This window comes from Tachypleus tridentatus, chromosome 2 (genome assembly GCF_004210375.1).
Source record: "Tachypleus tridentatus isolate NWPU-2018 chromosome 2, ASM421037v1, whole genome shotgun sequence".
Taxonomy (NCBI): Eukaryota; Metazoa; Arthropoda; class Merostomata; order Xiphosura; family Limulidae; genus Tachypleus; species Tachypleus tridentatus.
In genome coordinates this window covers 136,637,293-136,651,471 of record NC_134826.1, presented here as the reverse complement: position 1 = coordinate 136,651,471, position 14,179 = coordinate 136,637,293, and the positions used below count along the sequence as shown (strand labels likewise).

Below are 14,179 nucleotides of genomic sequence, written 5' to 3'. Positions count from 1 at the left end.
TTGATTCATCTCTCCAGAAGACGATTAAATCCTGTTGATTCATCTCTCTAGAAGACGATTAAATCCTATTGATTCATCTCTCCAGAAGACGATTAAATCCTGTTGATTCATCTCTCCAGAAGACGATTAAATCCTGTTGATTTATCTCTCCAGAAGACGATTAAATCCTGTTGATTCATCTCTCTAGAAGACGATTAAATCCTGTTGATTCATCACTCTGGAAGACGATTAAATCCTGTTGATTCATCTCTCCAGAAGACGATTAAATCCTGTTGATTCATCTCTCTAAAAGACGATTAAATCCTGTTGATCCATCTCTCTAGAAGACGATTAAATCCTGTTGATTCATCTCTCTAGAAGACGATTAAATCCTGTTGATTCATCACTCTGGAAGACGATTAAATCCTGTTGATTCATCTCTCTAGAAGACGATTAAATCCTATGGATTCATCTCTCTAGAAGACGATTAAATCCTATGGATTCATCTCTCCAGAAGACGATTAAAGCTGTTTTCTGTTGCTATTATTAGTTTAATTGTTAAAGTCACCTCACTCAGTCCTTGTTTAAATTTGTTAATTAATAATATTTATTTTACACACGTAACCTCTGATGGATCACCGGAACATTTGCAGACTTATATCGCTACAAATCGTGTTTCGATACCCGCTGTGTATAGAGCACAGATAATGTATTATGTATATTTGTGTTTGACAACAAACAAGTGTTTATACTAAAGCACTTCTCAAGACGCCTTCTAGCAAGAATCTTAAACATTCTGTGAAGAATAAGAAAGTTACATTTGCCAAACAATTGTTTATTTATAGCGTATTTATAACTCCTATAATAAATGTGCACATTGTTTTACGCGTGCTTATAGCCATCAGGTAGTCGAGTTTATAAACCCGAACATCTAGAACATTTAAGTTTATACATCACTACTGATATTTCTGTTTAACTCTGATATCTATCTTCAGGGAATTAATGAGATTCAAAGGGCTACGGTTCGGCATGGCCAAGTTGTTGGAGCGCTCGACTCGCAATCTGAAGCTCGCGGATTTGAATTCCCGTCCCAACAAACATGCTAGCCCTTTTAGTTATGAGGATATTATAATGTTATGGCCAATCCTACGATTCGGTGATAAATGAGTAGCCCAAGAGTTGGCGGCGGGTGGTGCTGATTAGCTGTCTTCTCTCTAGTCCAGTCTTTAACTGCTAAATTAGGGATGGCTAGCGCAGATAGCTCTCGTGCAGGTTTACGAGAAATTGAAAACAATCGAAGTACCTCATTATTAATAGACGTGACACGTCTTTTAACACAAGTGTAACGATAAATACCGCATTAGTAACACCGTTTTTTTAATATTCATGTAACAATAAAAATCATGTTATTAATAGACTAATAGACATGGTATATCCTTCAACACGCGTGTAACAATAACCATCATATTAATAAACCTGGCACATGTTCTTAACACACGTGTAAGCATCATGTTATTAGCCTTGGCACATCCTTAAACAGTAAGTATCATAGGATGACTAAAAAAATTATCTAACTTATTAGTGCTTAAGTGAATGTTATAAGACATACGAGAGAGTCCAGTAATCACGAAAGTCGGTGTTTTGCCCTTTCGAGAAGATAGGAGGGAAAAAATTTCTTACTTTAACTAGATGTTAAAAATGCACAGTATTTTCTAATGTTGCAAAGTAAACTTACCAATATTTAAATTTCTAAGCACACCATGAACATCACATTCATAAAGAAATTACAACATATAAGTAAGTAAATGAAGACACCGTAGGTGTATCATGTAATTGCATATTTGAATCGCTTTTCAAAGTTCGTAGTCATCTAACCAAGTGTCGCATATTGATTCACGTTTGCATGAGAGCTCCTCTCACAGCTTAGTGGCCTGGCATGGCCAAGCGCGTAAGGCGTGCGACTCGTAATCCGAGGGTCGCGGGTTCGCGCCCGCGTTGCGCTATACATGCTCGCCCTCCCAGCCGTGGGGGCGTATAATGTGCGGTCAATCCCACTATTCGTTGGTAAAAGAGTAGCCCAAGAGTTGGCGGTGGGTGGTGATGACTAGCTGCCTTCCCTCTAGTCTTACACTGCTAAATTAGGGACGGCTAGCACAGATAGCCCTCGAGTAGCTTTGTGCGAAATTCCAAAAACAAACAAACAAACAAACACAGCTTAGTAGGTAAATCCGGATTCACAAATCTCCTTTCTGAGTGGGGGTGTGGAGGGTGGATACTACGGAAAACTAAAATGTCCCCCTGAGGCCTCACAGGAATGATTGAGGCAACCCTAACTTTGCAGGACCACTGAATCTCAATTCAGCTTTAGACTTTCTCTTCCTCCAGAAAGATTCCAGGATCCTAGTGTTTGATATTCCATTAAATTTTTACTCGAAACGAAGTTAAACCAAAGTTAAAACACGCGCTCAGTGGCCACTAGTAGTTGTCATCGCGAGTTTCTTATCGGGTACACTCCCCCACCTGGGGATATTTATACAACAAAGTTGGATAATGGAAGAGCCTTGTCGCTACTTTGAAGTCCTCATGAACCGTCGGAGGACCTTTGAATCCTGCAGTAAAGCAGGGATAAATTATAATAATTTAACCAAAATTTTAACATTTAACTTTAAAATAGCGCCTCAAAAAATCTTATAAAAATGTTCTTTAATGGAAAACGTACTAAACACGTCTAACACTGATAAATAGCATTATCTAGGAGTTAATCAGTTAACAGTATGATACAGTAATATCGAGCGGTCTATATAAGTTTCATTCACGTGATTATCGTGTTATTGATAAACCTGCGTATCTGCGTGTGTGTCATAGAACCTCAGCTCACGTATATTGTGGTTCAACAGACAATGTAAACAGTAACAGTAACATCGCTTAAAGGAATAAAAGAAGGTTTCGTTTTGTTGAGATGAAAAATTTCTGTCTTTAAATGTTTTAATGTCTTTATTTGCTGACAATTTGATTTAAGTAAATCTGTTTCTAGTTAGTTGTTACATTAGTCTTTTAATAACGTGGTTTGATTAAGATAATCTGTTTCCAATTAGTTGTCACATTAGTCTGTTAATAACGTGGTTTGATTAAGATAATCTGTTTCCAGTTAGTTGTCACATTTGTCTGTTAATAACATGGTTTGATCAAGATAATCTGTTTCCAATTAGTTGTCACATTTGTCTTTTAATTACGTGGTTTGATTAAGATAATCTGTTTCCAGTTAGTTGTCACATTTGTCTGTTAATAACGTGGTTTGATTAGGATAATTTATTCCCAATTAGATGTCGTATTTGTCTGTTAGTAGCTCGGTTTGATTGAGACAGTCTAGTTCCTCTTTGTTAGCATATCGAACCTAATAATGTTATTTGGATGAGACAGTCTATTTCCTCTTTGTTATCATATCGAACCTAATAATGTTATTTGGATGAGACAGTTTCTTCCCACACACCACATGCACATCCACTCCACCCTATCAAACCACCACAATCTTCTACAGCTAGTCCTACACTTCCTTCTCACATTAAACAATTTATTCATTTTGATCGTAGGTGAAACAGCTTTAATAGTTTAAGATAATTCATGACTAATCGTCAGAATACAAACAAAGGAAAAAAGTTATTTAAATTGTTATCAAAGTTACAACTAAGGTTTACTTACGAACACCTTTGGGCCAGGATAACAGATTTTGATAAAATGTTTAATAAAAACGACCTTTACACTCTAGATATATATGGAATTTTATTTTGTTTTTATTATAATTAATGTTTCGCATTTGCGGCTTTCTCAGGATTAATATAACCAAATGTGTATGCAAAAACGATTGTTTGTTTCTTTTTGAATTTCGCACAAATCTACTCGAGGGCTATCTGTGCTAGCCGTCCCTAATTTAGTAGTGTAAGACTAGAGGGAAGGCAGCTGGTCATCACCACCCACCGCCAACTCTTGGGCTACTCTTTTACCAACGAATAGTAGGATTGACCGTAACATTATAACGCCCCCACAGCTGAAAGGGCGAGCATGTTTGGCTCGACCGGGATGCGAACCCACGACCATCAGATTACGAGTCGCACGCCTTAACACGCTTGGTCATGCTGGGTCCCCAATATTAAGGACGCAAATAAATACGTGGGAATTAGCCTTCTTGACTTGTCTTTGTCCTGAAGCTTATGTCATCTATTAATTTAATTTTACAGAGATTATTAGCTCCGTCATCTGTTCTCAGTACTAAACGGCTAATGTGTTTCATTCTCCAACGGTACGGTCCAGTGCAATGTAGGTCACGTGCATTCTACTTTTCTCAATCGTAAAATTTCACTGGAGTATAATATATTATTTTTAAATTTGCAGAACTCACACTGGTTTGGCCTTTTGTGAGCAGTAAAGCATTTTATATAAATTTCACTGGTTTGTGTCTGTGTTTATTCTCACTTTACTTATTTGGATACTTTGGGTAGGATGGTCTGTAGATAGATCAATAAATATCGGGATGAGTGACTGAATAATAAGTAATAGGATGTGTGTGCGATTGAATAATAAATAACAAAATGTGTGTGATCGAATAATAAATAACAGGATGTGTGTGACTAAATAATAAATAACAAAATATGTGTGGCTGAATAATAAATAACAGGATGTGTATGTGATAGAATAATAAATAAAGGGATGTATGTGTGACTGAATAATAAATAACAAAATGTTTGTGACTGAATAATAAATAACAAAATGTATGTGACTGAAAAATAAATAACAAGATGTGTATGCGACTGAATAATAAATAACAGGATGTGTGTGTGATTGAATAATAATTAACAAGGAGTGTGTGTGTCTGAATAATAAATAACAAAATGTTTGTGATTGAATAATAAATAACAAAATGTTTGTGATTGAATAATAAATAACAAAATGTGTGTGACTGAATAATAAATAACAAAATGTGTGTGACTGAATAATAAATAACAAGATGTGTGTGTGATTGAATAATAATTAACAAGGAGTGTGTGTCTGAATAATAAATAGCAGGATGTGTGTGTGATTGAATAATAAATAGCAGGATGTGTGTGTGATTGAATAATAAATAACAAGATGTGTGTGTGATTGAATAATAAATAACAAGGAGTGTGTGTGTCTGAATAATAAATAGCAGGATGTGTGTGTGATTGAATAATAAATAAGAGGATGTGTGTGATCGAATAATAAATAACAATATGTTTGTGACTGAATAATAAATAGCAAAATGTGTGTGTGGTTTATTAATAAATAACGTGTGATTGGCGTAAATGAACAATGAATAATAAGATTTATGTGAGTGAATAATAAATATCACGATGTGTGTGGGTGTGTGTCAATGTAATAAATAATAGGATTACTGGGTAATAAATGATAGGAAGTGTTTGGTGTTTCATTAATTAAAATGGGTATTTCTTGTCAGATGCTACGAAAATTAAAAAAGAAAGACCATATTTTTATGCGTAAAAGTTTGAGCAAAAAATTAAAATAACGAACATTGATTCGTTAATAAACTCTTGATATTTTAGTAAGGATGGTCTATGTTATCTATATTTAATATTATAGTTATATAGTCTTATTAAGGAGGATCTATGCTATCTACATTTAATATCATAACTATATAGTCTTATTAATAAGGGTCTAAATTATCTATATTTAATGTTACAGCTATATATCGTTATTAATGATGGTCTACGTTGTCTGTATTTAGCGTTATAGCTATATATTCTTATTAAGAATGATATAGTTATTTATATTTAATAATATAGCCAAGTATTCGTATTAAGGAGAGTATAGGTTATTTGTATACATGAAACGTCAAACCAAATGCTTACATACAATATGTGACGTATAATGTTGTTTAGCTGTTACACTTTGAATTTATGTTATATTTTAATTCTAAGCATAAAATGTGTATATATTTTTACTTACACACGTATTTTGTATATATATCGTAGTATTACGAGCATTCTCGAATAATTTTCTTCATCTGTGCTTTCTACATCACAGCACAGTTTTCCTGGTGTTTGTATCTTATGTGGTGATTATAACATTGCTTGAAGGTTAAATAGGCGTCACCATTCAAAATAAAAGTGTTTTTTTTATTCTGTGCACCTGTGTCCATTCTTTAGCTCGATATCCAGTGGATCTGAATCCGTTCTTTATCACCGTATATCGTGCAACTGTGTCCGTCTTTTAGTTCCGTATTTCGTGCGCTTGGATCCATTCTTTTCAGCAGCTTTAGTGAAGTTCCAGACGAGTAGTGTGGTGGAAAAGCACTGTTTCCTTAATGCATGTGGCTTCCGTTACAGTCATTGTAAGCGGAAGAGACGTACTTGTGTTCAGTCGGAATTAGCACAACGAACAGAAACAATGAATCTTGTAACTAACAGGATGTTACAAAGTGTTACATTTTCCCGATTTTTTTATTTGACATTTTTGTCACGTTCGTAACACAAAAGTTATCGCACGTTCTCGCATTATTTGGGATATGTTTATTTTGTCAGCGCTCTCTTCTTTCTTCTGATTTATCTATTCCTGTCAGAACAGTCCAAGGAAACTATCCAAACAATTATCTGGCTTTTTGCAATAGAGTACGTTTTTCTCATTGAAGCTCTCGAGGTTATATCGACAAGTTCTGCAGCAAGTGCCTACATATATGTGTGTGTTTGTCTAATGTTTCTACCTGTTTATGTTTATGGTCAGCTTTCTAAACCAATACCGTGTAAGTTTCATTCGTGTGATCTATCAAGACATCCTATATAACAAAGTTTGATGTTTATGGAAGCTGATGCTACAGATATGTTTTGACCTCATTTATGTTCCAGTCCATAAAGAAGTTTGTAATTTATATTTGTTCTCTTACGTTCTCTAGACAAACTTTGTATTTAGTCTAGAATTTCAAACTTCTTATTTAATAGTAATAATAAAAAACTTCATTAATTCTGACCGTGTATTTCAGTATAGAAGTTTTGTAATTATTACTTAATTTTCTTTAATCCTGACTTTACATTTGTGTCCAGAAGTTTTTATTGTTACCAAATTACCATTACGTATGACTTTGTTTTTGGTTTCAGAGTTTGATTATGTAAATGAGCTTGGATTCTTTTACAGTAGGTGTCTGTAGGTTGTTGGCGATAAATTTGCACAAAAGCGGGCGGTACACAATCCACTTGTCTTAAAATGATATATTCAAAACAAGTCAAACGTATATACAAAAATTCTTTAAATTATAAGATATCGCAGTTTTATCTAGAACTTTAAACAATTATCTTTTCTTGTCAAAAATCCACTAAGGTTGTTTAACGACTTTATAATCCAGTTTATAAGATGGAATATTTTTCTACAGTTTGTTTCCTACTGCACAGTCTGCGATAGATTCATTTACATTACTTCGTGTTTACTACATCTGTATTTTAAACTATAAATAATTTTCGTCAAAGTATATACAGACTGATTCAATTATTTTATAACACCCTTTGACACGACAAATTATTCTTATTATCACTATTAAACTCTGAATCTCACTTTGAAATATGACTCATATATCACTCACATGCCAGCTAACTTAACATTTTCTAACTGAAATTTTACTTATTTTTCTCTACTTGTTCACTGAAGCCTCGAAAATTCTGTAAACTATACGACGCTATAATGGAACAATACTCACTTAAAGTAACGAGAAAAATGTCAAAGATTCGAGTAACATGGCGTCAACAGTGCCAGAACAACTGAACTAAAAACACAGCTTACAACTGTTAACAAATTGTCACAACTACCGCCTTTTAAATAATTGCTTTAAACTCTCTTGTTATGAAAGTAAATGATAATTAATATTAAATTACTAAATACAGTAAGTAATAAAGCTTACACTAAAAAGTCTTGTATGTCCAACATTTGTGTCTAGAAGTTTTTATTTATTTATTACTTAATTACCCTTAAGACAGACTTTGTTCTTGTTTCTTCTAGATGGTTTCTATTTATGAAGTAATCTTCGTTAATTCTGACCCTGTATTTGGGTCTAAAATTTTCCCTTATCATAGCCAGTTCTGATTGTTTTCTTGTGTGTTAATTGTTCATGCTATTATGAGTTTCTGTTTTCTGAGTCAGGAACTTTCTTTTAAACCTGACTTATTTCCAGTTCAGAGCTACTGTACTTTTCGTGTTCAGAATGTGTTATTTATCACCTGATCTTCCTTGGTTTCTTTTTGTTGATTGTAACTACAACATGCTTCTTGAAATTTAATTTTCTGAACTCTGAACTTGCTTTTATATTCACAGTTTTCTCATTTCTTGCTTAATGTTTTTAATTTGACCCTCGAGTCCAGTTTTTACCTATTTCGGTCATATATTAGTCTTTTTGGTACAATAATTTGAAATATGATCTAATTACTTCTGGTTCAGTATGGGACCCCGGCATGGCCAAGGGTGTTAAGGTGTTCGACTCGTAATCCGAGGGTCGCGGGTTCGAATCCCAGTCGCACCAAACATGCTCGCCCTTTCAATTGTGAGGGTTTTACAAACTATTCGTCGGTAAAAGAGTAGCCCAAGAGTTGGCGGTGGGTGGTGATGACTAGCTGCCTTCCCTCTAGTCTTACACTGCTAAATTAGGGACGGCCAGCGCAGATAGCCCTCGAGTAGCTTTGCACGAAATTCAAAACAAAGAAACTCGTTCAGTATGACGTAGTATTATGTGTACGTTTCATGACGTGTCTATTAAATAATGTGTACATAGGGTGATGTGTGTATTGAATAGTGTATGTGGTGTATATTAAACATTATCTATGTAAGATGACGTGTATGTTGAACATTGTGCACCCCATCTGATGTGTTTATTGAATAATAACCTGTATATTGACTATTATGTATGTAAGGTGACGTGGTCTTTGAATATTGTGTGTGGAGTATGTCTGTCTATTCGATATTGTGTACGTGGTGCAGCTCCTTATTGAATATTGTGCACGCAGTGTGGCTGTTTATTCAATATAATTCTCGTAGTTTGATTTTAAGTACTACAAAACTGTTATTTTACTCATAAAACCACAACATTTTTAATGCACAACAATTCAGTTTTTAAATCACTGGAACATAAAAATGGTTTGCTGAAGCTATAATCGATTAAAATAAAACTCTAATCAGTCGTACGAGTCCAATACATCAGATGTCGTATCGTGTAAAAATATGATAGATCATATGTCTAAGATCGTAAACGTATCGTTAATCCAGCTAATGACCATGATACTAGATTCCAGTTACGTCTTAAGATACAACACCACAAAGAACGTATGCTAGTTTATTTGTTGGTGCGTAAAGAAAGTGTGTTTACAGCTAGTTTGTTATCACCATTAGATTCCATCAAGGAACATAGGGCCGCAATCGCTTGCGGATTCTTCAACAGGTATTTAAGTGAGTAGGTTGTTAGCCCGCTGCACCGAGCCGTCCCTAATTTAGTAGTGTAAGACTAGAGGGAAGGCAGCTAGTCATCACCACCCACCGCCAACTCTTGGGCTACTCTTTTACTAACGAATAGTGGGATTGACCGTAACATTATAACGCCCCCACGGCTGGGAGGACGAGCATGTTTGGCGCGACGCGGGCACGAACCCGCGACCCTCGGATTACGAGTCGCACGCCTTACGCGCTTGGCCATGCCAGGCCGTATTTACAGTAGTAGAAATGAAATAGTGAAGTTCACCAACCCAAACACATGTGTTGTTTATAATTACACCACGTTACACCAGTTTCTTGTGTTTGATGCCTTGTTTTATGGATATTTTTCTTAAAAACTATTGATTAAACCTCGTTTTAATTTTAGCTTCTTAATATACATGGATGTTGATATGCAACATGCAACATTCTATCTAGTTATCTGTCAGCCAATCCCAATCAAAGAGACCGGCTCAAAACTGGTCATCAACTTTGAACCAAACTTCTATTGAACCAAAGTGGGATAGACAGCAGCTAAACATCACACAGAGTCATGTCAGGTGAAGTCAGCTTTCATCCACTGACACAGAGTCATGTCACGTGATGTCAGCTTTCACCTACTGACACAGATTCATATTACGAGATGTCAGCTTTCATCCACTGACACAGAGTCACGCCATGTGATGTCACTTTTGTTCCACCGAACTCGATTAATATCATGTGATATCAGCTTTTATCCCCTGACACAAAGGCATATCATGTTCCATAAATTCATATCATGTGATCTCACTTGAGTTTCACTTAACCAGATTCATATCATGTGATATCAGTGTTGTTCCATTGACACCGATTCCTGCCATGAAATGTCAGTTTTGTTCCACTGACACAGACTCGTGTCATTTGATATTACTTTACGTGACCATGTACTAAAAGCAAATGTTTTTACAAGCGTATTGTAACTTGTAGCTAATCTGAATTGATGTTATATCAATACATTTAATGACGTTTTCTACAAGTTAGACTTAAGAAAATTCAAGTAAAGAAGCACTTAACGGTTTCGGAAGCTGGGGCCTCCTTCTTCGGACCAGGCGTAACTCAATGTTTAGCACACAGTGGCCTTGGATGTTCTGTAAGTTTTGTTAGTTTCCGGTATTCTCGTAGGCTTACATACAGTCATGTGAAAAAGTTAGGACACCCTATGACAGCCTGTGTATTTTTGTAACATTTTTGGATACATAGATGTTTAATCTCAAATTTAACAATACTGAGAGATTATTTGAATATAACTAAACAATTAAATCTGAAGAAAATACTTTTCAAGATCTTCTGTAAATGTAATTCTACAAAAATGCATATTCTAACTGAGGAAAAACTTAGGACACCCTATCCCCTAATAGCTAGTGTTACCCCCTTTGGCTAAAATAACTGCAGTGTGTGTGTGTGTGTGTTTCTTATAGCAAAGCCACATAGGGCTATCTGCTCAGCCCACCGAGGGGAATCGAACCCCTGATTTTAGCGTTGTAAATCCGGAGACATACCTCTGAACTAGCGGGGGGTGTAACTGCAGTGAGACGCTTCATGTAGCCATCTACCAGTCTCTGACATCGGTATGAAAAAGTTTGCCCCACTCCTCAATGCAGAATTCTTTCAGTTGTGAGATGTTTGAGGGGTTTCTTGCATGTACAGCCCGTCTCAAGTCACCCCACAGCATTTCAATGGGATTAAGATCTGGGCTTTGACTCGGCCATTCCAGGACTCTCCATTTCTTAGTTTTCAGCCAGTCCTTGGTGGATTTACTGGTATGTTTTGGGTCATTGTCGTGTTGCAGGGTTCGGTTCCGCTTCAGCTTTAATTTTCTTACAGATGGTCTTACATGATCCACAAGCACCCTCTGATACACAGTAGAATTCATGGTGGATTCTATGATTGTGAGCTGTCTAGGTCCTGCTGCAGCAAATCAGCCCCAAACCATGACACTTCCACCTCCATGCTTCACAATTGGTATGAGGTTCTTTTCCTAGAATGCTGTATTTGGTTTACGCCAAACATGTCCTCTGTTCTGGTGTCCAAATAATTCAATTTTGGACTCATATTCCAAATAACATTATTCCAGAAGTCCTGGTCTTAGTCTACATTCTCTTTGGCAAACTTAAGTCTGGCCTTGATGTTTCTCTTAGATAGCAAAGGTTTCCTCCTTGCACACCTCCCATGCAAGTTAAACTTGTGCAGTCTCTTTCTGATTGTAGAGACATGCACTTTCACATCAACAGTAGCCAGAGCCTGCTGTAGGTCCCGTGATGATATGTTAGGGTGTTTGGAGACCTCTTTTAGCATCTTGCGATCTGCTCTCGGGGTGAACTTGCTTGGACGACCAAACCTGGGCATGTTGGCAGTTGTTTTGAAAGCCTTCCACTTATTGACTATTTTCCGGACAGTGGAATGGCTGATTTCAAAATCTTTTGGGGTCTTTTTAAATCCCTTACCAGACTCATAAGCTGCTACAATTTTCTTTCCGAACGCCTCAGACAGCTCTTTTTCTCTCACAATGGTGCTCACTCTCACTTCAACAGTCAGGAGCACACCAGACTAAATCTTTGAGGTTTAAATAGGGCAAACCTCATTCAAAATGCTGAGTAACAATCTTCTAATGATGTGCACCTGGTGTAATACACCTGTGTGTGAGTTGAGCCATTTTAAGTGGGAATAAATGTGGGGGTGTCCTAACTTTTCCTCAGGTAGAATATGCATTTTTGTGAAATTACAAAAATTTACAGATTTACAGAAGATCTTGAAAAGTCTTTTCTTCAGGTTTAATTGTTTGGTTATATTCCTATAATCTCTCAGTATTGTTAAAATTGAGATTAAATATCTATATAACCAAAAATGGTACAAAAATACACAGGCTTTCATAGGGTGTCCCAACTTTTTCACATGACTGTAATTGATATCCGTAGCAGTTATCCATAATTTTGAGTTGAGATGAAAGAAGTGACCGAAAATCACTGAACTCCAAGATTTTGGAAAAAAATATATGAATAGCGGTATTTGACCGTTACTTTTATAACGCGTTAACGTTAATGAAAGTGCATATTTTACATCCACAGGAAGGAAACTATAGACCTACCAACCCACAGTACAATATTCTAGCCTTTATTTCACGCCCGACCACACTATAAGAGTGTAGATGGTGTGTTTATCTGCTTTCTTTCTTGTCTATCGACTCGGAGTTAAGGATGGATACACATAGATAATATTTATATAACTTTGCGCAAAAAATTATTTAAGCAAACAAACTTTCCTTCTTCAGGGTGAATTATTGTCGAAAATATGATTTCTTTGTGTAGTTTGAAAAATTCATTTTTTATGGTGAGCAAGTCTACTCCAGTCTTCACTCACCGTTATGTTAAATCTACCCTAGGTTTCAGTTAGAAGAATTCCACAATATTAACTATACTCTAGTTTTCAGTTAGAAGAATGCTGTTATGTTAAGTCTACCCGATTTTCTGTCAGCAGGATGCCAAAATGATGACTCTACCCTAGGTTTCAGTTAGAAGGATGTTAAAATGATGACTCTACCCTAGTTTTCAGTTATAAGGATGGCACAAAGTTAATTCTACCCCAGCTTTCAGTTATAGGATGCCACAATGTTAAGTCTACCCTAGGTTTCAGTCAGAAGGATGCCACAATGTGAAGTCTACCCTAGGTTTCAGTCAGAAGGATGCCACAATATTAAGTCTACTATAGGTTTCAGTCAGAAGGATGCCACAATGTTAAGTCTACCCTAGGTTTCAGTCAGAAGGATGCAACAATATTAAGTCTACCCTAGGTTTCAGTCAGAAGGATGCCACAATGTTAAGTCTACTCTAGGTTTCAGTCAGAAGAATGACACAATGTTAAGTCTACTATAGGTTTCAGTCAGATAGATGCCACAATGTTAAGTCTACCCTAGGTTTCAGTCAGAAGGATGCAACAATATTAAGTCTACCCTAGGTTTCAGTCAGAAGGATGCCACAATGTTAAGTCTACCCTAGGTTTCAGTCAGAAGAATGACACAATGTTAAGTCTACCCTAGGTTTCAGTCAGAAGGATGACACAATGTTAAGTCTACCCTAGGTTTCAGTCAGAAGGATGACACAATATTAAGTCTACCCTAGGTTTCAGTCAGAAGGATGACACAATGTTAAGTCTACCCTAGGTTTCAGTCAGAAGGATGACACAATATTAAGTTTACCCTAGGTTTCAGTCAGAAGGATGACACAATATTAAGTCTACTCTAGGTTTCAGTCAGAAGGATGACACAATATTAAGTTTACTCTAGGTTTCAGTCAGAAGGATGACACAATGTTAAGTCTACCCTAGGTTTCAGTCAGAAGGATGCCGCAACATTGCAGTAAATAGTTTTCAAAAATCGATCTAAATTTCCAGAACGAAATTCTCGATATTGACAAATTTATAGTCAATTTATCCTCATCTATGTAGACTTCATCCATGTAGACTTCATCCATGTAGACTTTATCCATGTAGACTTCATCCATGTAGACTTTATCCATGTACTTTGTTGCATTGAAATTAAATGAAAAATTTCAGATAAAAACAAAAAATGCGTAGCTTTTCAAGTAAAAAAGATAAGGTCTAAAATATCTTTTAATTTTTTTTTTATTCGACAAGTTCAACTTGATTGAAACCAAATGACAGATTTCAGATAAAAAAGTGTAGTTTTTCAAGT

General features: G+C 35.9%; 1 protein-coding gene across 3 annotated transcripts in view; it reads left to right on the top strand.

The window, feature by feature from the left end:
- Positions 1-14,179, top strand: part of LOC143245203 (3',5'-cyclic-AMP phosphodiesterase 4B-like) — a 168,820-nt gene that overhangs the window by 104,086 nt on the left and 50,555 nt on the right. The window lies entirely within an intron of this gene.